Consider the following 24,861-nt stretch of genomic DNA (forward strand, 5'->3'; position numbering starts at 1 on the left):
CACTTCACCTGTTTTGGGGTATCCCATGCTCCCTTCACCCCATTCAAGTTCACCGTTTCAATAAAACCCTAAAAAGACACCCCTAGACTGCTCATTTAAACCAGTGAAAGAGTAGAGAAATTGTGTGCCTGGTTGTGTGCACTATAACCGAGGGAACTGGGGGTAAGGAATCAAGTATACAATGGCTCCTTAGGGGGTTTATCTGCAGTCTTCTCTCCTTTACAGTCTTATAATGCTCACATTTTATGCAGCATTTCTGAGGTCTAGCAGGCAGGGGGTAGGATCTAAGGTCACACACTGCAGAACACAGAGACACAGGGAGTGGAATCTGAGACCTGAGTGGAGGGAATGGACAAACCCCTCCAAACAGTATTATAGGGAAACATGCATAGCTGAAGCTGTCAATCACCTTCCGCATGCTGGAGGAGGGACCATCCCTCAGAATTCTGTTGTGTCGGTATTACCTGTCACAAGTGACTCATGCAGATAGCAGAGGGAAGAGAGAGAAGATAGGAACACTTGGTGCTTTGGATTGAGGCTAGTACACACTATAGAAGGATATGCTTTGTTCATTTTCCATTTCAGAGGTCTACGACCACTTTAATGCATTGACAACATTAAGGCAAAGAAATGCCTTTGTATATTTGTAAGCCTCTGTCTCCAAACACTTACATTTTCATCTACGATGCCACCTGTTTCAGGTCCCACTGTGCCATTTTCCCAAACTTCCAGGTTGTAGTGGAGTGATAGGCTGCTGCAGCTGTAATTCAGTTTGTGGAGGAGTGTGTAAGGGCATGGCTTGCTGGGAACACTGTGTGTCTATGGACGCACATAGCTTCGCTCAGGTCCTGGCCAGGAATACACTTACACGGGTGTCACTGATGGGTGACACGGGTGATTCTCTTTGTAATAGACAGAAGGGAGCAGGGGCGGACTGACAATTTGGAAACTCGGCACTGCCCGAGGGCTGGGGGTCAGTGGGGGGCCCCATGAAATGCCCCTGGTACCTTTTTCATAGCCTTTTTTGAGTTTAGGCAAGGACATAGGGGCCCCATGATCCCCTATTGCCCGGGGGCCCCATGAGTTGTCAGTCCACCCCTGGTAGGGAGGCTATGTAGTCTTCACATTTAGCAGTCTCTGCAGTATAAGGAGATGGGAGAACTGTTTATAAGATGATAATGAAAAGGCACGTGTTGCAGAAAAAACTTGGCATAGATAAACTGATTGGGGGTATGGCTTAAAAAGAGGAACTTATGAATGTGAACAGTAATGATATTGACGTAGATGTTGAGCAGACATAAGAAGTTGTGCATTGCACTTAGTGAACAAGAAGATACCATATCATATCTATTGAGACATAATAAAAGATACCGAGAGTCACATCCAGCTTGCAGGACAAGAGAAGTATTATTTCGCAAGATCCTTTTTTTTTGTGTGTGTGTGTATGTGTGAAGGTCCCTGATTAACATCCATTTGAGACCTTTGTCTAGGCAGGGGCATTGCTAGGGTTGGTGTCTCCTCGTGCTGTAAAACATGATGTCACCCCCTCCGCCCCCCCACAGACAAGAGATATCTAGAGACTGCTGACATAATACAAGAGATGGTTAAAGTGGTAGTAAACTCACTTTGTATATTTTTACCTACAGGTAAGCTTATCACGGCCCACCTAATCAGATGGCCAGAGCTCGCCAACCCAAAAGGAAGATCAGGTGAAGATGGAAGCCTCTACAGTGGTGATAGCGCGCCACTGAAGGGCTTAGTTTTAAGGTAAGTTTTACATAATGTGCTAGCATGTGATGCATACTGGCACATTATGTCTTTACCTTGCAGGAGATTTTTTCTTCTATTAATAGTTTACTACCGCTTTAAAGGCTGCGGACATGATACAAGAGATGGTTAAAGACTGTGGACGTGATACAAGAGATGGTTAAAGGCTGCGGACATGATACAAAAGATGGTTAAAGGCTGCGGACATGATACAAGAGATGGTTAAAGGCTGCGGACATGATACAAGAGATGGTTAAAGGCTGCGGACATGATACAAGAGATGGTTAAAGGCTGTGGACATGATACAAGAGATGGTTAAAGGCTGCGGACATGATACAAGAGATGGTTAAAGGCTGCGGACATGATACAAGAGATGGTTAAAGGCTGCGGACATGATACAAGATATAGCTAGAGATAGTGGACATGATACAAGAGAAGGTTAGAGACTGTATGAACATGATACAAAAGATAGCCAGAGATTTTGGCCATAGCCTTGCTCACAGTGCCGTGAGAGTCTCCAGCAGTCATTGATGGATGACGCGGGTGTCCGGCCTTTTGGACTCTCTGTGACCATGCTCACGGTGGTGTGGTGGGAGTCTCCAGCAGCCATGGATGGCTAGTGCAGGGAAGGGGTCCAGTGCCTGGGACCCCTGCCCATGTTTCTCACAGTAGCATGGTGGTGGGATGGTGCAGACCAGGATCTGGTCTCTGGGTAGGGACTCGGGAGGCATGCCCACTGCCGTGCTGCTCTGCTGCCGTTCATTCAAACATGGTTCCAGGCATTGCCAGGATGTCACTGGCACATGCACCCGCACGGCTTCTCGGCCTTTTGGCTAAGATCAAGTGTAGTATCTGTTCTTATCAGTGTCCAGCAGGGGTGCTCCACGGTCATTCTAGCTTTGCGGGGATGACTGGTTGTATAGTACCCCTGCTGGTATGATGGGGGTCCTGATGGTTAATACAGGGGGAACAGAAACCGTGGTGCCCATAGAAAGTTGGGGCCCGGGAGTAATTCCCCTTTGGAATGCCAGAGGGGCCCAGTACCTCCTGATTTGAGCGGATCTACCTTGTCTGGCCAGGGGCCGGGAAGGCAGAAAGTCCGCAAACCAGTGCCCCCTGAGTGGTCGCCTCAGGGGTGCTCTTAGTAGCACTTGGGTGTGGGACCCCAAGGCGTGAAAAGGCACATGGTCACTGTGTTTAAACACTTTTTCTGCACAGCGCCCTTGGGACCAGGCCTTCTGGCTAAGTTCGGGGCAATTTTTGGTACAGGCCTCAGGGCCTGGTCTGTGCACATTTGGCATGACCACTTTTTTATTTTTTTATTTATTTATTTCCCACGTTATGTCACTTTCACTCTTATGTGTGTGTTTTATTTCCTCACAGGATGGAGGGTGTGGGTCCTCGGGCCTGCCCTGAAGTCTAGGGGGAGGATGTGTGGCCTTTTGGTTCCTTCCTCCCCTGTCCCTAGGGGGTTTTCTCTCCGGTAGAGCCCCCTGATCAAGTACTGTGTGGCTGGCTTCGGCTGGCCACAAGGAACAGTGGTCCGCCAGGCCTTTTGGCTAGGTGGACCAAATGGGAACCTTGTCCCTGTCAGGAGCTTCGTGCCCCGGGGGATCAGGGTAGAGGTCCATCCCCTTCGGGGGAAGGACAAAGCACACCCCTAAGTGCACTTTTTCGTGTGGTGTTTTGCACTTGCACTTTTTTTGTGATTCACTTACGGGTTTTTTTGTTATTCACATGTTTGCGGACTTAAAAAAAAAGAAGAGAATACTGCAGATAAACAGGTACAACTTATGTAGGAGGATTTGTTTAATCTCTGTGCATCACCTGAAGTCAGTCACTTCACTTGGTATATGTAAGGGTGTACAGCCACTTTAGGGAATTTTGTATTTATTGCAATTTTGCCAAATAATGTTTTGCTTTGGTGCATGCTCCCCAGGGCAGTGTCCAACTCCCCAGGCACTTTGTTTGACACCCCCTTGCCTAATAACCTAGAAAATAGCCTCTATTTTTTTTTTTAACATTCAGCTCCTTTAAGGGGGCTCACATTTAACTTTAGGCATGTTCTGCAAATTTGCTTAGACTTCGCATCATCCGTAATCAGGATTGTTTTGCAAAATATAGGTCACTTGGCACCTATGCAGGGAAATGGGCTGAGTCAGGTCTCAAGTGAATAAAAGGAATCATGGTAGATCTGTACAATGTCAATCAGTTTGTTATAGTAGAAGAGAGAACACAGACACAGAGCATGAGAGGATATAACTTACGATCCTTCCAGGTAGTTGTTATGCCATTGCAAGGGAAGTAGACAATTATTTTTTTGTTTTATTTACTGATTCAAGCAGCTGCTCATTTAAAACAATATCTCACTTTGCCATTAGTCAAGAGTTCTACTTTAACACTTCCAAGGCGTCAGTAAACAGAAAAATACACTCAACAAGCTCCTATTTAGAGCATCTATTTATTTAAACCTAATTTACAAAGAACCAGTTATAATGTCACCAGTGAGTTTCGGGTTATTTAATACGTCTTGAAAATGAAAAACAATATTTTAATATATAAGAAACCCAGCCGTTTTTAGCACGTTCGTTCACTGCTGGTGAGTGGCGCAGTCAATGTTATTATCAGTAATGAGTTTGCTGATACATGGCTATGTCAATCTCTCGCTACCGCTGCCATAGATTCTGCTCCCCAGCGGAAAACACAATTGCTCTTCTCAGAATTAACATGGCAAGACATTACCTGTATTTATCGATGGGCACCAAATAATTATCCACTTTGAATTTATATGAAATATAAAACTTTTAGAGACTAAAGTCTTGTAAAGGATCTTATATCATAAAGCTGTAAGAGTGTCTAAGGTGAGAATTTTCTCTATCTAGAATATCTAGGATCTTGCTGTGTCAATGCCAATAGCATAGAATGAAAGGACTAGGGGGGTCACAGTATAGGGGGGCGGACTGACCATTTGGAAACTTGGGCACTGCCCGAGGGCCCAGGGTCAGTAGGGGGCCCCATGAGATGCCCCTGGTACCTTTTTCATAGGCTTTTTTGAGTTTGGGCAAGGACACAGGGGCCCCATGATCCCCTATTGCCCGGGGGGCCCCATGAGTTGTCAGTCCGCCCCTGTAGTATATACATATACACACACAAGCAACATGGTCAGCATGGACACCACTCTAAATGACTGAGTTCATGTGTTTCCAGCGAATGGTATTGTTAAAGCTACAGAATATAAAGACATGATGCAACGCTTATTGGGATTTTTTTTCTAGCAAAGACATGCAGCAGAAGACATTTTGGCCTAAATTTATGACAAATTTTGATTTTTTACATTTTTTTACTGGGCATGTTTAATAGCAAAAAGTCCAAAATCTGAAAATTGATGGTCTTTGTTTGCTTATAGCACAAACAATTAAAAACGCACAGATGATCAAATACCACCAAAAAAAGCTCAATTCGTGGGAAAAAAGGATGTAAATTTAATTTGGGTACAGCGTTTCATGACCGCGCAATTGTCAGTTAAAGTAACGCAGCGCGGTAACGCAAAAAATGGCCTGGTCATGAAGGGGGGTAAATCCTCAGGAGGGCAAATGGTTAAAAGGAAGATATACTAGGTGTCCTAAAGTTACTAGTTAACCCCTTTAAGCCGGCCGCATAAAAATGTGCGGCCTCCCGGCATCTGGGCCTAGACGCTGAGCGGCCACACATTTGCGCTCATGTAACAAAAAACATATGTGCTTAGAGCGCGCATCCTGCACGCTCCCAGCACACATGTCCGGTACTCACGGAAAGGTCCCGGTCTGCTCTTTTGATCGGGACCTTTCCCGATCATGTGAACTTCGTGACGACACGTCACGGCCATCACATGATCCCTAAACCACGCCCCGCCTCCCGGCGTCTGAAACTCTTAAAGGGCCGGGAGGCGCCGGTGGGAAGGGGTTAACATTGCTAGAGGTTCCCACAGTTACCCTGAACCAATCCTAGTTCAATTTAGCAATAAAGCATTGAAAAGAATACCCCTAGACTAATTATTGAGCCAAAGAGTGACTGTGACTGTGTACACATACTGGGAAAGAACCTTGGGATCTAAACAGCAGGCCCTTTAAGGGGTGAGCGATTCACCTGTATCTACAACTGTATCACTAATTCTGGTTAGAGTACAGCAGGATAAAATAATGTGGCTTGGACTTAGCAGAAAGCAACGTTTAGTGTTTTTTTTTTAATAAATCATCAGTGGTGACCAGCAAAAATTCGAAAAAGCAGGAGATGGCTAAAACGATATACGAAATGAGAAGGTGTAATAAAATGTAGTATTTACAAAACCAATGGCCATTTGCTGCTTTTTTACCATGCACCAACTAGAAGTATTACCACATTTATAAAATCCATTCAATGGTTGGACGAGACAATGTTTTACTATTGTAGATTTTATCTGAAAATCATTTTTGATGTTCATCTGTGCCAGCTTGGTTCCAATGCACAACTCAGAGAGGACCCCAAACAGTGCAAGCTCTGTTCCACGCAAACCATTGACACCAATGTTGCATTCCATCAAAACACAACCAACAGACCTAGACCAGTGGTAGCATACTAAGGGACATATTTATCAAGTAGGGTATGTGAATTTCCCCAAGCATTCACTGGTTGTGAAATAATTAATCTGATTTAAAACAGATGCTCCGGGAAGATTTACTTGCAGTAAATGTTTGGTGACTGTCAAATTAACTGCTTTATAAAAATGCCCCTATGTTTATCACACTGCCACTGACCACCAATATAATGCGGTGGCAAATTTAATGAGTGCCACATGGGGCCTGTGTCATTGACCACATAATTTATATGTGTAATTTTATATTTTACCCACAGCTATACTTTAATGGGGCCCTGTCACCAGACTATTCAACAAAAATATCTCTCCATAAGATTATATGTGCATTTAACGTGCATCCGTTTTATTTTCCTGTACAATCATCCTTTATGTGGGCATGCAGAAGCACTGAGACCGCTTCTGGGCACCACTACCTTGGATGTACACTACAGCAGCCATTCCCAACCAGGGTTGGAATCCTGGGGTTCATCCACACGTTGCTAGGGGTTCTTTCAGCTATGGATGATTGACCTTTTACCTGATGATACCTGTATAGTTCTAGGTTCAATTCCACTTGAGCCAGCAGAATGTTCTAGGTTCAATATCTCTAGAGCCAGCAGAATGACTCTAGAGATATTTTTAGCTTTCTGTTAAGAACAGTATTTTGACCACCACTGTAGAGGGCATTCTTCCCTCTGACCACCACCGTAAGAGGGGCAGTCTTCCCTCTGACCACCACTCTAAGGGGGGGGGGGTATTATTCCCTCTGACCACCGTTGTAAGAAGGGCAGTCTTCCCACTGAACATCATTGTAAGGAGAGCAGTCTTCCTTCTGATCACCACTGTAAGGGGGACATTCTTTTCATTGGCTATCACTGTAAGGGGTGCATTCTTCCCACTGATCACCACTGTAAAGGGGGAATTCTTCCCACTTACCACCTCTGTAAGGAGGGTATTCTTCTCATTGACCACCACTGTAAGCAGGACATTCTTTCCTCTGTTCACCACTGTAAGAAGGGCATTCTTCTCACTGAGCACCACTGTAGGGAGAGGTTTTCTTCTCATTGACCACCACTGTAATGAGGGTAACCTTCCCACTAACCACCACTGTAAGGAGGGCATTCTTCCCAATGACCACAACACTAAGGGGGGCATTCTTCCCACTGGTCATCAATGTAAGAGGGACATTATTTCTATTGACCATCAATATTAGGGGTATTCTTCCCACTTTCCGTAATTAATTATTTTTTAGCAGGCTTTACCTAAGACCTGAAAATTATTTTCGGAAAGAGTTTTTCTGGAGTAAAAAGATTGAGAAAGGCTACACCATGGTATTCCCCTTCATGGCAGTTACTTAAAAGGTTATGTAGGGAATTGAAGAGAGAGGCAGCACAGACAGTACATTTTATAAAATGTTCAAAGGCATATTGCAAGTGTGTAAAAAATCTTTCACGGTAAGGAAAAATACTAGAAGTAAGCATTTAAAATACTTGACTTTTGTGTGCTTTAATCTGCAGCCATTTAAGTCGGTGACAGGGTCTCTTTATGTTGATTTAGCCAATCACATTTTAATAAAAGACTATTGTTTCTTTTTGGGCACACATTTTTTTTAGGTTAGAGTCCCTTTAAGGATACTAAAAAGCAATGTAATAATGGCAATATTCTAGGTAAAAAATATTCACGGGTTCACAGGTTAAGATCAAAGGATACTCTTCTTGGCTAACTCACAAAAACTTTAGTTTTCTCTGCTTTTCACAACTTGTCAGATTCTATCAGATCATCTCAATAGAAATATGGGAAGACAATTAATAGCAGCAGGAATCGGTTAGGAATTATCCAACGTGCAGCTGTGAAGACCTATTTGTGCTGCGCCGTGCGAGGGAGCCGGGAACGCGGCTATCTGCTGGGAGTCAATGAGTGAAAGTGGATAGTCGGATGATGGAGTTGACAGCAGTTGTCAGAAAAAGTGTTATTTGAAGGACGTGCCGAGTCGGGGTAACTCAGGAGAGCAGAGCCGCTGTTGTGAGAAGTGAGCGATAGCGAGCAGCTGAAAACATGTGGGATTTATATGGAGCTGAAAGACGTAAATGATAAAACAAGATGTATGGAAAACACTCGGCTGTGAATGAGGACTATCGACCAGCGCCAAAATAATTGTCTGCTAATAGGAATTGGCTGGGAGTGTTAGACGGGCCCTAGATGGGCGAATTTATCGCTGAGAACGAGAGGTGAACGATCTCTCTGTTTTCGCTTGAATCACTGCACAGCTGGCATTTGCAAATTTGAGATGGGCTTTAACCACTTCATGGAATGATTATAGCAAGTGATGCTCATGTATACCAGCGCCAAAGCTGCAAATGAAATTGTACAATAGGACTGATATATGCATTGCCATCTTTATGCACATGTGTATATGCTCCCTCCAGTGGTCTCCTGTGTATCAGGGACTGTGATGAGCATCTCTGCAGGAGACAACCCTTTAAAGGAGTTCTTATCACCAGAAGACAGAGTCAGGATTTTCAATCATGTGACAACTGTGGTTGGCTGTCACAGCAATCAGATAGAAAATACAGAAAAATTGAGACTTTCAACTAGACATGCATGCTGGAAATTTTAGTCATGGATGCATTCGTTCACTGAAGAATTTCGTTTTGTCATATTCGTTATGTTGAATCAATTTCTTTTTCAGAATTTGTTTCATATCTTTGACATTCATTACATATATTTGTTGTTCTGGGTGGATTAAAAAAAATTTGCAGGTTTTTTAATTTTTTTGGAAGATTTCTATATTTTAGTTTTTGATTTTGAAATTTTGGGTGCATTTATTATTCATATATCAAAACTATTCAGAAGGATTCAATATTTTCAGATGCAACAGAATAATTAATGCAAAATCCGGCGGCCCAAATTTTTCAAACCTAAGAATTGCATTAGATTGTGGAACTGACTGACTGTGACCATTAGAAATTCAATTTAAATCACAAATTTACTAGAATCTGGATTATCAAACAAATTCAAAAACTGTATCAATTTCCCCATGGGCCCAAACTACTATTGCATCATGTGACATCATCCAAATGAGACAAATGCGTTCATTAATATCGTTATAACATTTTTTGGATTTATTGACTTTCAGTACTATGACCGAATTCAGAGATTCGTATACATCTGAATTTCCGAAAATCAAATTTTCATCCAAAAATTGATTCCACAACAAAACTTACATATATCCTCCAGGAGACCCTAAAACACAATGTACAGGTATGTAGAAATATGTAAATGTTTATTATGCCAATTTAAAAACAGATAATGATGAACAACACCCAATACATGTATAAACAAATAATATTGCATTCATGGCGCCATAACAGATAGTTATTCTGTCTATGCATTTGCAGAGACCGTTTCATCAGGATAGAGGCACCTATCTTCATAGGTATTATGATAATACCTATGAAGATTGGTACCTCTGTCCTGATGAAGCGGTGCACATGAAAAGCGTAGACAGAATAACTGTAACAGATAGGTATTATCATAATACCCATGAGGATTGGTGCCTCAGTCCTGATGAAGTGATCTCCGTGAAACACATAGACAAAATAACTATCTGTTACAGTTATTCTGTTTACATATTTCATGTGGGCTGCTTCATCAGGACAGAATCACCAATCTTCATAAGTATAGTGATAATACCTATCTGTTACAGTTACTTTGTCTACGCATTTCACGGGGACTGCTTCATCAGGACAGAAGCACCAATCTTCATAAGTATAGTGATAATACCTATCTGTTACAGTTATTCTGTCTACGCATTTCATGTGGGCTGCTTCATCAGGACAGAAGCACCAATCTTCATAAGTATAGTGATAATACCTATATGTTACAGTTATTTTGTCTACGCATTTCAAGGGGACTGCTTCATCAGGACAGAAGCACCAATCTTCATAAGTATAGTGATAATACCTATCTGTTACAGTTATTCTGTCTACGCATTTCATGTGGGCTGCTTCATCAGGACAGAAGCACCAATCTTCATAAGTATAGTGATAATACCTATCTGTTACAGTTATTCTGTCTACGCATTTCATGTGGGCTGCTTCATCAGGACAGAAGCACCAGTCTTCATAAGTATAGTGATAATACCTATCTGTTACAGTTATTCTGTCTACGCATTTCATGTGGGCTGCTTCATCAGGACAGAAGCACCAATCTTCATAAGTATAGTGATAATACCTATCTGCTACAGTTATTCTGTCTACGCATTTCATGTGGGCTGCTTCATCAGGACTGAAGCACCAATCTTCATAAGTATAGTGATAATACCTATCTGTTACAGTTATTCTGTCTACACATTTTGCAAAGACCGCTTCATCAGGATAGAGGTGCCTACCTTCATAAGTACTATCACAATACCTATGAAGATTGGTGCTTCAGCTCTGATGAAGTGGTCCCCATGAAACGTGTAGACAGAATGACTATTTGTTATACCCTATGATGGCAATTTATTTTGTTTTTATATGCCTTGGGTGTTCTTCATCACTATCTGTTTTAAATTGGTAAACATTTATATATTTTACATTTCTGTATATTCCATATTATGGTCTCCTGAAGATTACATTTAAAGTCCCAATGTTTGCTTCTTTCCTACGTTATTTATTACGGGATGATTCCTTCAGGACACCTGATTGAGCTAATCGGAAATTAATGTGTTACTAAACTCACGACAGTAAAATCAGTCTGTACATGTAGTAAAGCATGCTTGTTATACTCACTGTGGCACTAAAGGGGTTAATCATCCACATTGTGTAAAAAGGCTGTTTGATCCTGACTTTTCTGATCGTCCCCTTCTTCTACTGTCCCCAATCCATTTGCTGATGGAACAGAGCATTGGGGGCAAGCTGCACATGTTCAGTTTGGTGTGTAGTGTTAGAGAGATTTTTTTTTTCTTGGGAGAGTGCATGTGATCAGCACAGGGTCAATCAGCTCTGTCCACATAGAGGGTCAGAGGTTATGCAGCCTCATAATACAGTCAGCGGAGAAGGAAAACTTCTCCTATGAGCTTTAACCAATGCTCTGCTGGACACTGATAGAAGTCACAAGACTGCTCTAACTGCTGATGAGAAAAGGTATTTAGCAGTTTATAGTCACTAAGATAATTGTATTTCCATGTTCTGTGTACTTTGGGAGACCAGATATAGTGAATGCAGGGTCTGGGGAGACCAGATATAGTGAATGCAGGGTCTGGGAAGACCAGACATAGTGAATGCAGGGTCTGGGAAGACCAAATATAGTTTAGTTCAAATCCCACCCTGGGATTAAACCACCTGCCAGCTGCTACACCACCCTCTGGAAAGGGATCCATCATGGACCACATTTCAGAGGTTGATAAGCACTGTCAACATGTGAAAGAGCCCTTAGACCAGGGGTTTCCAAACTTTTTAAACAAAGGCCAAGTTTTCTGTCCTTGAGACTTTACGGGGGGGGGCAGACTTTGGCTATTGGGAGTAGAAAAGGTCCTGACGTCAGTGGGAACAGACAATGTCCCATCTTTGGTGTCAGCGGGAGGAATTGCGGCCCATCATAGCTGTCATTGGGAGGAATTGTGGCCCATTGTTGGTGTCAGTGGGAGGAATTGTGCCCCATCGTTGGTGTCATTGGGAGGAATCGTGACCTATCTTTGGTGTCATTGGGAGGAATTTTGACCCATCATTAATGTCATTGTGAGGAATTCTAACCCATTGTTGGTGTCATTGGGAAAAATTGTGCCCAATCATTGGTGTCACTAGGCCCGATCATTGGTGTCATTGGGTCAAATTGTGCCCCTTTATTGGTGTCAATGGAGGGAATTATGTCCCAATCTTGGTATCAGTTGATGAATTGTGCCCCAAGGGCCAGATAAAAGCAAGCAAAGGGCTGCATTTGCCCCTGGGCCGCAGTTTGGAGACCACTGCCTTAGACCAATTTTCCAAGACACTTCTCTTAATTCCCTTCCAGTTCCTGATCTCTGATGTCATCATGCACAATGCAATACCATGTAGTACATGAGGATACCAAAGGCCTACTTACATCCTGAGAGTGCCTGAAAGCAAAAGAGAATGATGGATGCCAGAGAAACATTGAATTTGATAAGTATTTCACCTTATTTATCAACCCTTAGCAAAACAAGCATTTACTCTTGCATGCATTAAAAGCCTGAAAAAGCACAGCGCCACCATTAGGTTTGGAGGACAAACAGCAGCCCAACACCTGCCTACATCCTAGCCATGGATTAACCTTTAGTATACGAAATGCCACAATTATATTTTTTATATCCTTTTTCTTTACAAAAATTATTATTTCTGACTATTGCTAAAACAGAATTATTGTATCAGTTATTATAGCTAGTTTTCATATGAAATCACAGGGGATTTATCTAGCAGTACTTATCTTACTGTACTGCAGTACTCTAGCTGTACCTGCAATATGTATTCAAATGTACAAAATAGTTACAAGAGTAACAAAGTAAAAAATAGTAAAGCTGTGTATCTAAAGAAAAAAGCTCCTCTATGTTTTCAGGAACATATTGTAGGCAATCAATGCACGCTGTAGTCTTAGCACCTCATCTCAAAAAAAAAAGAAAAAAGGAAAAAAAAGATGTTGGCACTTCATTTGCATAACAATTCAGGATAAATCATAAATCACATGTAAGTTACAGAAATATGATGAATTGACTGGAGAAAAGGCAAGCAGAATTGTGCTGTACCTATACATATTTATGCTAGCCAGAAGGATGATACTACGAGTCGTATTGTGGAAACATTTGGAGCACCTGTTATATAACAATATCCCATTTTCTTCTCGGAGAAATTTGAATTTCATTTGCGGATTTTTTAAACAGAAGAATCATAAAGCGCCGGATCCATGTGGTGAGCGTTTATGCCAGTAAAATAAAAGACGCCTTTGTCGAGCTGGTTGCAGGGGCTTGTACGGTGAATGCCGACAGAAACCATATGTTCCAAGTTCCAAAAGTCACTGCGCTTTGTCACTGACATACAACACGTTCGATTCATATTCCATATCATTACAAAAAAATAAAAATGTTATGGAGAAGAATACGTTGAATTTTAATGGGGGTTGAGTCTGTCCTATCAGTCTTTGTACTCACCTATGTTGCTATCAGTTAAAGAGACCTTGCCACCAACTTAAAAAATAGAAGTATTTTAAGTGCTTACTTGTAGCTTCGTTTTCCTTGTCATAAATATTTTTTTATTCATGAGCTTTTCACATTTGACTACTTAAAGTGTTATTAAACCCCGGACCCTGCATTCACTATATCTGGTGTCCCCAGACCCTGCATTTACTATATCTGGTCTCCCCGGACCCTGCATTCACTATATCTGGTCTCCCCGGATTCTGCATTCACTATATCTGGTCTCCCCGGACCCTGTATTCACTATATCTGGTCTCCCCGGACCCTGCATTCACAATATCTGGTCTCCTCGGACCCTGCATTCCCTATATCTGGTCTCCCCGGACCCTGCATTCCCTATATCTGGTCTCCCCGGACCCTGCATTCACTATATCTGGTCTCCCCGGACCCTGCATTCACTATATCTGGTCTCCCCGGACCCTGGATTCACTATATCTGGTCTCGGACCCTACATTCACTATATCTGGTCTCTCAGGACCCTGCATTCACTATATCTGGTCTCCCCGGACCCTGCATTCACAATATCTGGTCTCCTAAGACCCTGCATTCCCTATATCTGGTCTCCCCGGAACCTGCATTCCCTATATCTGGTCTCCCCGGACCCTGCATTCCCTATATCTGGTCTCCCCGGACCCTGCATTCCCTATATCTGGTCTCCCCGGACCCTGCATTCACTATATCTGGTCTCCTCGGACCCTGCATTCACTATATCTGGTCTCCCTGGACCCTGCATTCACTATATCTGGTCTCCCTGGACCCTGCATTCACTATATCTGATCTCCCCAAACCCTAAATTCACTATATCTGGTCTCCCCGGACTCTGCATTTACTATATCTGGTCTCTCCGGACCCTGCATTCACTATATCTGGTCTCCCACAGTACACAGAACACGGAAGTGTAATTATTTTAGTAAATATAAACTGCTAAATACATTTTCTTATCAGCAGTTAGAGCAGTCTTGTAACTTCTATCAGTGTCCTGGCAGAGCACTGGTTAAAGTGTGTAGGAGGAGTTTTCATTCTGCTCTAGCAGGATGCAGAACCCCTGACCTCTGTCTGGACAGTGCTGATTGGCCCTGTGCTCATCACATGCACTCTCCTAAGAAAAAAAAAACCTCTCTATCAAAATACACCAAATTGAGCATGTGCCGGGTAACTCCACATGATATGTCTTATCAAGAGATAAGACGGGGACACTGGAAGAAGGGGAGGATCACAGAAGTCAGGATAAAACAGTGTTTTTACACAATGCAGAGGATTAACCCCTTAGGTTCCACAGTGAGTATAACAAGCATACTTTATTGCATATACAGATTGATTATACTGTTGCACATATAATCTTATGGAAAGATTGCTGCTGAAATGAATAGTCTGGTGACAAAGTTTCTTTAATTATTTTGACCGGCTTCTCCATATTCGCTCCATAAGACACACAGACATTTTCCCCCATTTTTGGGGGGAAAAAAGTGTGTCTTAAAAAATAGCAAATAGCAAAAGAGCAAAAAATACGGTATTCCTCCCTGTACTTCACTTCCCACCCCTTCCTGTCCTCTCATCTCTTCTCGCCTCCTCTCCACTTCCTCTTCTCCACTCCCTTCCTCCTCTCCTCTTTCCTCAGCTCTTCTCCTCTTCTTTTTCCTCTCCCCTCTGCTTCTTTCTCCTCTCCCCTCCGCTCCCTCTCCTCTCCCCTCCTCTCATTTCCTCTCCTTTCTTGTTGTATTATCTCCTCTCCCTCCCCTTCCTGCCTCCTCTCCTCTACATGCCCTCTCTTCTTTATCCCCTCTTCTCTCCTCTTCCCTCTTCTCTTCTCCCCTCATCTCATCTTTTGTACTCTTCTCTTCTCTCCTCTCCCTCTTCTCTCCATCCCCTCTTTTCTCTTCTCCTCCCTTCTTTCCTTTTCTCTTCTCCTCTCTCCTCCTCTCTCCTTCTCTCCCTTTCTCTCATTTCCTCTGCTCTCCTCTTTTCTCCTCTGTCTTCTCTCCCTTCCCTGTCTCCTCTCTTCTCCCATCTTCTTATCTCCTCACCTCCCCCCTTGTTTCCTCTCCCCTCCTCTCCCCCTCCTCTCCATTCCGTCTCCTCTGATCTATTTCCTCTCCTTTCCCTTGTGAAAAATTTTCAGTTTCTTAACTGGAGATCCTGCCAATAGCAGCACTTCATGTTGCAGCCTGACAACACCAAGCCATGACCTCTCACTTTACAGCATCGTTGTCATCCTGCCAAGTACAGCCCTTTAGTTGTCTGTCGGGCTGCCTATCAAGTCTTTCAAATAATCAGTTCAAGGGCCAAATGAAGGAGTGCACATAACAGACGGGCAATATTTCTGCTAATTGTGAGTTAGTGTCTTAGCCTTGTCAGCCTGCAATCCTAACAACTGTATACATTGAAGCATGCTATCATTTATACCAAAAAAAGTAGATTTGGGGCTTTCCATATAGTTTTAGGCTCAGTGCACCATAGCAGCCACTGATACCCTCAGGGAGATCAAATCTTTTACATATGCCATAAATACTAGATTCCGATTTTGGTTCAGAGAATACCTGCCAGATGAATGAAGTTATAATCATGAGAAGGAGAATCTTATTGAAGGAAAAAAAAGTTTGTCCTGTTACTTCTACAAAAGTGTGCCGACAAACGCTTGTGCGTACTGCAAACAATTCTGGATTTTGTCTGAATTTTGCCTTTCCTTAGACTATTAAATAAAAAGTAATTTTCACTTGACTAATAATACTAATTAGCGACCTAAATTACTGTAACATAACATTAACAGTAAATTGTCTTCCCACATAATTAAAGTTTAATGATTCATATTTGTTATTAAAAAAATACAAAGACTCAATTTATTAACTTGCCAACTTTGGCAAAATCAGGGGAGGGAGATGGATTATGTTAAGTGGCTGACAAATTTCCTCAATTTGTATGCGATTTCTTTTTTAACAAAGTAGATAAAGAGTAATAAGACCCATAGGCTACACATATATATCATTTATTAATCATATACTGATAATTTTTGGTTAAAGTTAATATCGGCAAAAAAAGGAGTAGCACATGGCATATATATATTCAATATCAATGGTATCGCTAAAAGAAGTGCATGTCTGTCGCTGTCTGACATCAGCTCACCAAGTGTAATACTGTATGTAGGACTGAGCTGTCAGTTTGACAGCCGGGTAATGCACAGAACAGGACCAGCCAATCACTCCACCTGTGACACCCACAGCACATTGCCTATGTGCGTCTTCTACCTTGGTTTGCTTTGATAGTGAAGAAAATGCAGAAATTTGGCAGATAGGAGGTATGAGTCCTATGGATTCACAATGTATTTAGAGCCCATGCTAGTCCACTCAAGGAGTTTGCTCTTTCCCTGCATCTCATTTACTAGCCAATTAGCAAACAAGCAGGATCTATTTGTTTTTCTTTTTTTTAAGTGAAATGGGGTGCATGAGAAATTCCTTGCCTTCTGCAATACAAAATATTTTATTTATTTATTTATTTATTTATTACAGATACTTACATAGTGCCGTCAATTTATTATTATTATTATCATTATTATTATATTATTATTATACAGGATTTATATAGTGCCAACAGTTTGCGCGACTCTTTACAATGTAAGCGAGACAGTACAATTATAATACATTTCAGTACAGAAGGAATAGGAGAGTCCTACTCGTGGAGCTTACAATCTAAAGGAAGGGGGAGGTGGTACAAAGGGTGATAGTTGTAGGCGATGTTCTGATGGAGGTGGCTCAAGTACAGTTCTTAGGTGGAGGTGGGGTAGGCTTTCCTGAATAAGAGAGTTTTCAAAGATCACCTAAAGGCCGACAGGGTGAGGGCTGACCGGACATACTGCGGTAGGGAGTTCCAGAGGATGGGAGAGGTTCTGGAGAAGTCCTGGAGGCAAGTGTGGCGAGGGAGCTAGAGAGCAAGATGTCTTGGTAGGAGCGGAGCGGGCGATTTGGACGATATCAAAACTCCCACTCCACTCCTCCCAAGACATCTTGCTCTCTAGCTCCCTCGTCAGCTCCTCCCATGCTCGCCTCCAGGACTTCTCCAGAGCCTCTCCCATCCTCCGGAACTCCCTACTGCAGTATGTCCGGTCAGCCCTCACCCTGTCCGCCTTTAGGCGATCTTTGAAAACGCACTTATTTAAACTCACTAATTTATACAGAGATTTACACATATATAATATATTGTACATTCACATCAGTCCCTGCCCTCAAGGAGCTTACAATCTAAGGTCCCTAACTCACATTCATACATACACATACCAGGGCCAATAATAAATAAATAAAAATAAATAACCTAATATATAAGAACAGCAGAGAAATACACAGCAGCCTATTGTTGCTGGCAGGAGAGAGACCTGTGTTGTTTACACGCTGCTCTCTCCCATCAGTGTTACTCAGCGATCGCCGGGTGTTGGCGGAAAATCTTTAGCCAGGACGCGGTGATTGACATCTGTAGCCACCAACGGTGGGGTAGGGTGGCACATGCGTGTGCCCCCTACCTGGAAATGCAAATCACATAAATATACGTGAATTTGTGCAGCCCTGCCACACTGTAGCAGTATTTCTGCTATAGGGCGGCGGGCAGCTTCTTAATACAGTGATTTCCTATGACTGTTCCATATAGTGGCCATAATGTGATATTTGTCCTGATTGAGGTGTATCAGGAAAAATGCAGCTTTATGGCCATTAGATGGAGCTGACAATCTTAGGAAATGAGTGTATTTAGCAAAATATGATAGAATTCATCTTGGATGGGTGAATGCTTGTGACATTTGGGCAACTAATGTATTTACAAATAAAACCCTAAGAATCAAGGTGATTCAGAAGCAATAAACACTGACCATGTGATTACATGGCAGCACAGTGGCTAAATGTTTAGCACTTCTGCCTGGCAGTACTAGAGTCATTGGTTTCGAATCCCAACCGTAGCACCATCTGCCTGGAGTTTGCATGTTGTGTCTGTGTAGGGTTTCCTCCAGGTACTGCAGTCTCCTCCCACACTCCAAAGACATGCTGGTAGGTTAATTGGCTCCTGTCTAAATTGCCCTATTATGTGTATGTATGAATGTGAGCTAGGGACCTTAGACTGTAATCGCCTTGAGGGTTAGGGACTGATGTCAATATACAATATATTTATGTAAAGTGTTGCGGAAATCGAATGTGCTATATAAGAACTCAAAATAAATAAATAATTGCTGACCCTCTCAGCCTTTATAAAAAGTGGCAGCAATACCTACAACACCTCCAGAACAGATGCAGTTAAGAATGTGCAGTAGCGTTTGCAATCCTTGCAATGTACAGTATTTTCTGGCGTATAAGACTACTTTTTATACTTAAAAATATACCCCAAAAATTGGGGGTCGTCTTATACGCGGGGTATAAAATGTGAACCCTGAGTTTGTTTGGGTCAAGCTGGCTGGATGTGCGGTAATACTGTACATACAATATACCGCGCTGAGCCAAGCTGGCTCAAAACAAATGTCCCTATGACAGATTAATCTGTCAGCCCGCTGGATGTGCGGTATATACAGTATACTGCGCTGAGCCAAACGGTTTCAAAACATACCGGTACGTCCCTACTGTAATCAGCCCGCTGGATGCGTGTATGTACGGTAGCTGCAGCTGCATACAGTATACACTGGGCCAATCACGGCGAGCGATGTATTCTACTAATGAACACAAAGCCTGCTCGGATTGGCTGAGTCAGAGAGGTGGGCTGATGATGTCACAACCTCAGCCAATCCGAGCAGGCTTTGTATTCATTAGTAGAATACATCGCTCGCCGTGATTGGCCCAGCGTATACTGTATGTAGCCTCAGCTACCGTACATACACACATCCAGCGGGCTGATTACCGCAGGGACGTACCGGTACGTTTTGAAACGGCTTGGCTCAGTATACTGTATATACTGCACATCCAGCGGGCTGACAGATTAATCTGTCATAGGGACATTTGTTTTGAGCCAGCTTGGCTCAGCGCGGTATACTGTATGTACATTACCGCACATCCAGCGGGCTGTATATATACTGTATATTGTATGTAGCCAAAGCTACCGTATTACCGCACATCCAGCGGTAACCATCTGATTTGGAATTTGATCCATATGATGACTGTCTTACAAATGTATGACAAGATGTCATTCATGAACTTATGATGTCAGAGGATGAACATGAGGATTTTGAAGGATTTTAAGTACCGGTAAGTCAACCATTTCAATAAAAAAATCTGATGTTTTTAAATGGTGTTGCCTCGGAAGGGCGGTAGTCTTATACGGCGAGTATAGCCCAAAACCTATGTTTTAACTGGAAAATTAGGGAGTCGTCTTATACACCCAGTCGCCTTATACGCCGGAAAATACAGTATATTGTTCACCTGAAGAGTGTGTACATTGTATACACTGCCAGAAAAAAAAACCCATAAAAAGAAAAAAAAAAGACCAACAGTTCATACGAGATGCTCGTTGCCAATGGTGAGATTCTATAGATAGCAGGATTTTCGAACATCCCGTCTGCACTCGTCTCCTGCAGTCCTACACATGGGACAGCTGGGCTGGAAGCTTCTTGAAAAGATTGAATTTGGTCAAGGATAAAAGGAGCCGCCTGTGACGGAAAACTTTGATGTACACTCTGCAGTTTCACAAATCTTGCAAATCGGTTTCACGAGATGACTTACAGCACACCCAACACACACACACACACAGAAGACTTAATAGACTTAGAGAATAAAAGTTCGGGCTTTAGCTAAAGAAATATATCTGCTGCAATTTAAGGTAATCATTAGTCATTTTTTCCATCAACCCAGTGACACGGGGAAAGAAAGATTATCCGCTGTAAAAGTCCCCACTGACTTTCATGATATTACTCGGATTCACTTTTGTGAGCTCCTGTGACATCAGATATTATGAATTGCTTACAGTGTGACAAAAAAAATAAAAGAAATCACTGGCATGTCTGCGGTGGAGAAGATATAATCCACATTACACTCAGCGTTTGGCTTTCTTTGTCACTTGTCCAAACAAACGGATTAAAGAAGAACCCAAGTTTATTCTTAAAACTTTTATTTCATCTATATAAATTCACTGGAAAAAAAAACATTCTTACTGCTAAGTTACCTCAAAATGACATTGCCATTACCTACAAAAAATAATAAAGTGACCCTGTTAGGTTAAGAAAAATAATAATCCAGGTGAAAGGTATTTGCAGCTTTTATACTAACCTCTCCGGCGGCTCTTGTTCCCCCTTAGTTTTGCTCTAGCACAGCAGCCTCCATAGGCGTCTCTGGCGTTCAACACTTTCAAGAGTGATGTCTGTGTTCTCTCTCTATCACTTCAAAATATCCAGATCAAAAATTCCCTACAATTTAAAACACTTTTATACTGTACTCAACTTTTCGGTGGTTCAGGTCTTCTACCTTCCTTTCACTCCTGCGCTGCAGCATCCAGCAGGCTTGCTTTCCACACTTCAGGGGTGTCAGATGCCTGTGTCCCTGCTGTCATTTCCCTTTTCTTTATATTATATTTTCCTTTTTCAATGGATCTTGTTAAAAAGGAATATCAAATGGGACACAAGTAAATTTACAAAATGAGTGTAATAGGAGCAGGGGCGGACTGACAACTCATGGGGCCCCCGGGCAATAGAGGATCATGGGGCCCCTGTGTCCTCGCCCACACTCAAAAAAGCCTATGAAAAGCCAATGAAAGGTACCAGGGGCATCTCATGGGGCCCCCTACTGACCCCGGGCCCTCGGGCAGTGCCCGAGTGCTCAAATGGTCAGTCCACCCCTGAATAGGAGTCGTTTCCAACAGTCCACAGTTTCTGACTATCTCTTGCAGCAAGTTCTCCAGCCACTTCTGTATCATGTCTGCAGCCTTTGACCTTCTTTGTTGCATGATTGCAGTTTCAGACCTTCTATGTAGCATGTCTGTAGTTTCTGACCATCTTCTACAGCATATCTGAAATCTCTGACCATCTTCTACAACATGGCTGTAGTCTCCGACCATCTTCTACAGCATGTCTGTATTTGCTGACTATTTTCTGCAGCACTTCTGTAGCCTCTGATCATCTTCTACAGCATGTCTGAGGTCTCTAACCATCTTCTACAACATGTCTGTAGTCTCTGACGATCTTCTACAGCATTGTCTGTAGTCTATGACCATCCTCTACAACATGTCTGTAGTCTCTGGCCATCTTCTACAACATGTCTGTAGTCTCTGACCATCTTCTACAGCATGTCTGTAGTCTCTGACCATCTTCTACAGCATGTCTGTAGTCTATGGATATCTTCTACAACATGTCTGTAGTCTCTGACCATCTTCTACAGCATGTCTGTAGTCTATGACCATCTTCTACAACATGTCTGTAGTCTCTGACCATCTTCTACAGCATGTCTGTAGTCTATGACCATCTTCTGCAGCATGTTTGCAGTCTCTGACTGTCTTCTACAGCATGTCTGTAGTCGCTGACCATCTTCTACAGCATTTCTGTAGTCTCTGACCATCTTCTGTAGCATGTCTGCAGACTCTAACCATCTTATGCAGCATGTCTGAACTCTTTGACCATCTTCCGTAGCATGTCTGTAGTCTGACCATTTTCTGTAGCATGTCTACAATTTCATTGTGAGCCACAACAGTATTATGGTTGCTCTCAAAGGGCCAGTTGTATCTGTAAGACTAGATGTCCAGAGCACCCACCATCCTTACATCAGATATCAAGAGCCCCACCATCAGAAGTCAAGAGTACCCCTTCCTGCCTTACACGCCACTTACCTTGTGCTGCTGTCTGGAAGAAGCTTGGGGCGGACCTGGGAATCAGTAAATGCAGGGACTGGAGGAGGACCAGGGGAGGGCTGGAGTCAGCTGCTGGAGTCTTCTGAACACCGAGGCCAGGGGAGGCCATGCAGCTGCATGGAGAAGTGCAAGATCTGGTGGTGGAATTCTGTCCTCTGCTGCTGACTGCTAAGATAAGGTGGAAGAGGAGATGAGGGTGGTGCCGCAGCTACAGGAGAGATGTAAGGGCAACATGAGATGACCTGGTAGGCTGGATTTGGCCCACAGTCCTTGTGTTTGACACATGTGCTGTAGAATCTGACCTACTTCTGCAGTATCTCACATCTTCAACATGTACAGTATGTAGTCTATGGCCTTCTTCTGTAGCATGTCTGTAGTCTCTAACCCTCTTCTTTAACATGGCTGCAATCTTTGACCATTTTGTGTAGTATGCCTACATTCTCTTGAATATGTTCTGAGGCACGTCTGGTACAAAAGCTCATTTCACTTGATGGACTTTTTTGGTTAAGAGCATCAAATACAGCCAACAGATTTCAGGGGCAAAAACCCTCCTCCTTCTTCAGGGCTTGAGCTTTGATGTTAATAAAACACAGCATAAAGTACCTAGCCCATTTTAAGTCTTGATGAAGACTAATGCTTCCTGATGGCACTACATTCTCTGTCTTCTTTAGCATGCCTGCAGTGTCTGACCATCAATTGTAGGATGCCCATAGTTCCTGGCAGTTTTATGCTACAGACACTGACATTAAAGGTCCCTTGGCAATATCCCTGACCTACGGGGACATGAAGTTTACATACAGTCTTGCTATTTGTAAACTGTGCTGCAGCAGCACTCATCTAGTCTGATCAGATGTTGAGACCTTACTCATTGATTTTATATGTGTTTTTTCTCTGTACAAATGGTGCCAAATATACTTCAGAAAGGAAGTCACTTGGCATAAGAGAAGTTGCCCAGACAGCCAACAAGCTTGCATGATGGGTACATGTATAGACAGGTGCAGTCATCTACTCTGCCACTAGGTAGCTCTGTATCAGATAGTGTCATCAGGTGCTAGGCCCCTTTTAGGTAGAGCCATACTGCAGTGATGTCAGAGGTGAGTCAGCACCCATAAATAAGGCAGGGAGGGAGGGACACAGACAGACTTGGGGCATGGGAGTTAAACACCCCACATCTATGTGGATGTAATCAGCACACGTGGACAGACGCTGGACAGAGCGAAAAGCTGGGAAAAGTGGGCCTGTACTCAGGATGAGCCGGCTGTAGTTTTTCTGTCCTTTATGGAAGTGGGGGTTAGGGCAGAATGCACAAGGCTTTTTAGGCCAGGCCAAAAGATCCCTGTGTGAGTGTGTAAGGCTGCTTCCCTGGAGGGTCCCCAGGTGAGATGTACCCAGTGAGGAGGTAGCTTCAGACAGCACAGTCCTGTAAGTACTGGTGACCCCGGTAGATGAGAAACTGTAAGAGAGATGGCTGCTGAGGTGCTGCACATGCTTTCGCATGTGACTACTGTGGACCGTCCACTAAATATGATTTACTGTGTAATGTCAAGTGAATTCAGAATGTATGTCCTTGTGATGTGACTCCTTTGCCACTCCCTGAATACCACCAGTAAAATGCAGCAAAATCACTTTTATGTCTGTACATTCCTTACTTGTTGATTTAAAGGTCAATAGCAGGGAATGTCATGTTGAAACCAATGGCAAAGAGCAGGACACAAGATGGTGGAGGGTTCAGCCTCAGCAGGAGGGACAGTGTTCTAGCAGGGCTGGAGTGGGGGTAGGGACTTGTGCTCTTGGTGACAAACACAACCAGCCACAAAGCCCCTCTTTCACATGGGGGCTGAGTACTTGTTCTTTCTCTTTGGATGATGCTGGTGGCTGTATTTATTGAGCACAAAAGGGGTCAGTGATGTTAAGAAGTGGGGAAAGGACCACCTGGCAAATAACTACAAGCACAGAAAAAATGGTCACACTTTTCATACTGTGTATACACTGGGACACTAATAAAACAAAAGCGTGGCTAGACAGAAAAAGAAAAGCTTGAAATATGGAATGCGGCCATTATTATTGCTTGAAAGTACTATTTTTTGTTCTTTTTGAATAGAGTTCCTCTCTTTGTCAGAATTAAACAAGGAAATCTGTTTCCTAGACATTGCTTAATATTTTCTTTCCCTTTATTTATTTGAAATATCCGTCATCTTAGAATTGCTTTGAATGAATTAATTGCTCTGATTTAATTGTTCTGTGTTGTATGACTAGCAACTATTTTTCGCGTTGACGTTTTTAATTTGGAAAATGTAAGAGATTTTTCATGGTCAAAGTTTAAAGTATGTTTTAAGTTTTGTAATTATTAAAGTGGTTCTACTTGAAAGATTCCTGCTTTGTGCAATTAATTCTGTGATGGGGGCCTTCCCTAATTTCAAGCCTTCAATACTATAACTTGCATGGGGAGCCAATATAGACATGAGCCCCAGACTCATCTCACTGAGAAGAGTTAGTAGTAGTTAGTCACATTCAACCGAAC

At 42.8% G+C, this 24,861-nt stretch overlaps 1 pseudogene; it reads left to right on the forward strand.

Moving 5' to 3' along the window:
* The first annotated feature begins 2,580 nt into the window (after positions 1-2,580).
* Positions 2,581-2,742, forward strand: LOC149456790 (U2 spliceosomal RNA; annotated as a pseudogene).
* The last annotated feature ends 22,119 nt before the right edge of the window (positions 2,743-24,861 follow it).

Source organism: Staurois parvus, unplaced genomic scaffold, assembly GCF_062004578.1.
Source record: "Staurois parvus isolate SC_StPar_1 unplaced genomic scaffold, SC_StPar_1.0 ptg000347l, whole genome shotgun sequence".
NCBI lineage: Eukaryota > Metazoa > Chordata > Amphibia > Anura > Ranidae > Staurois > Staurois parvus.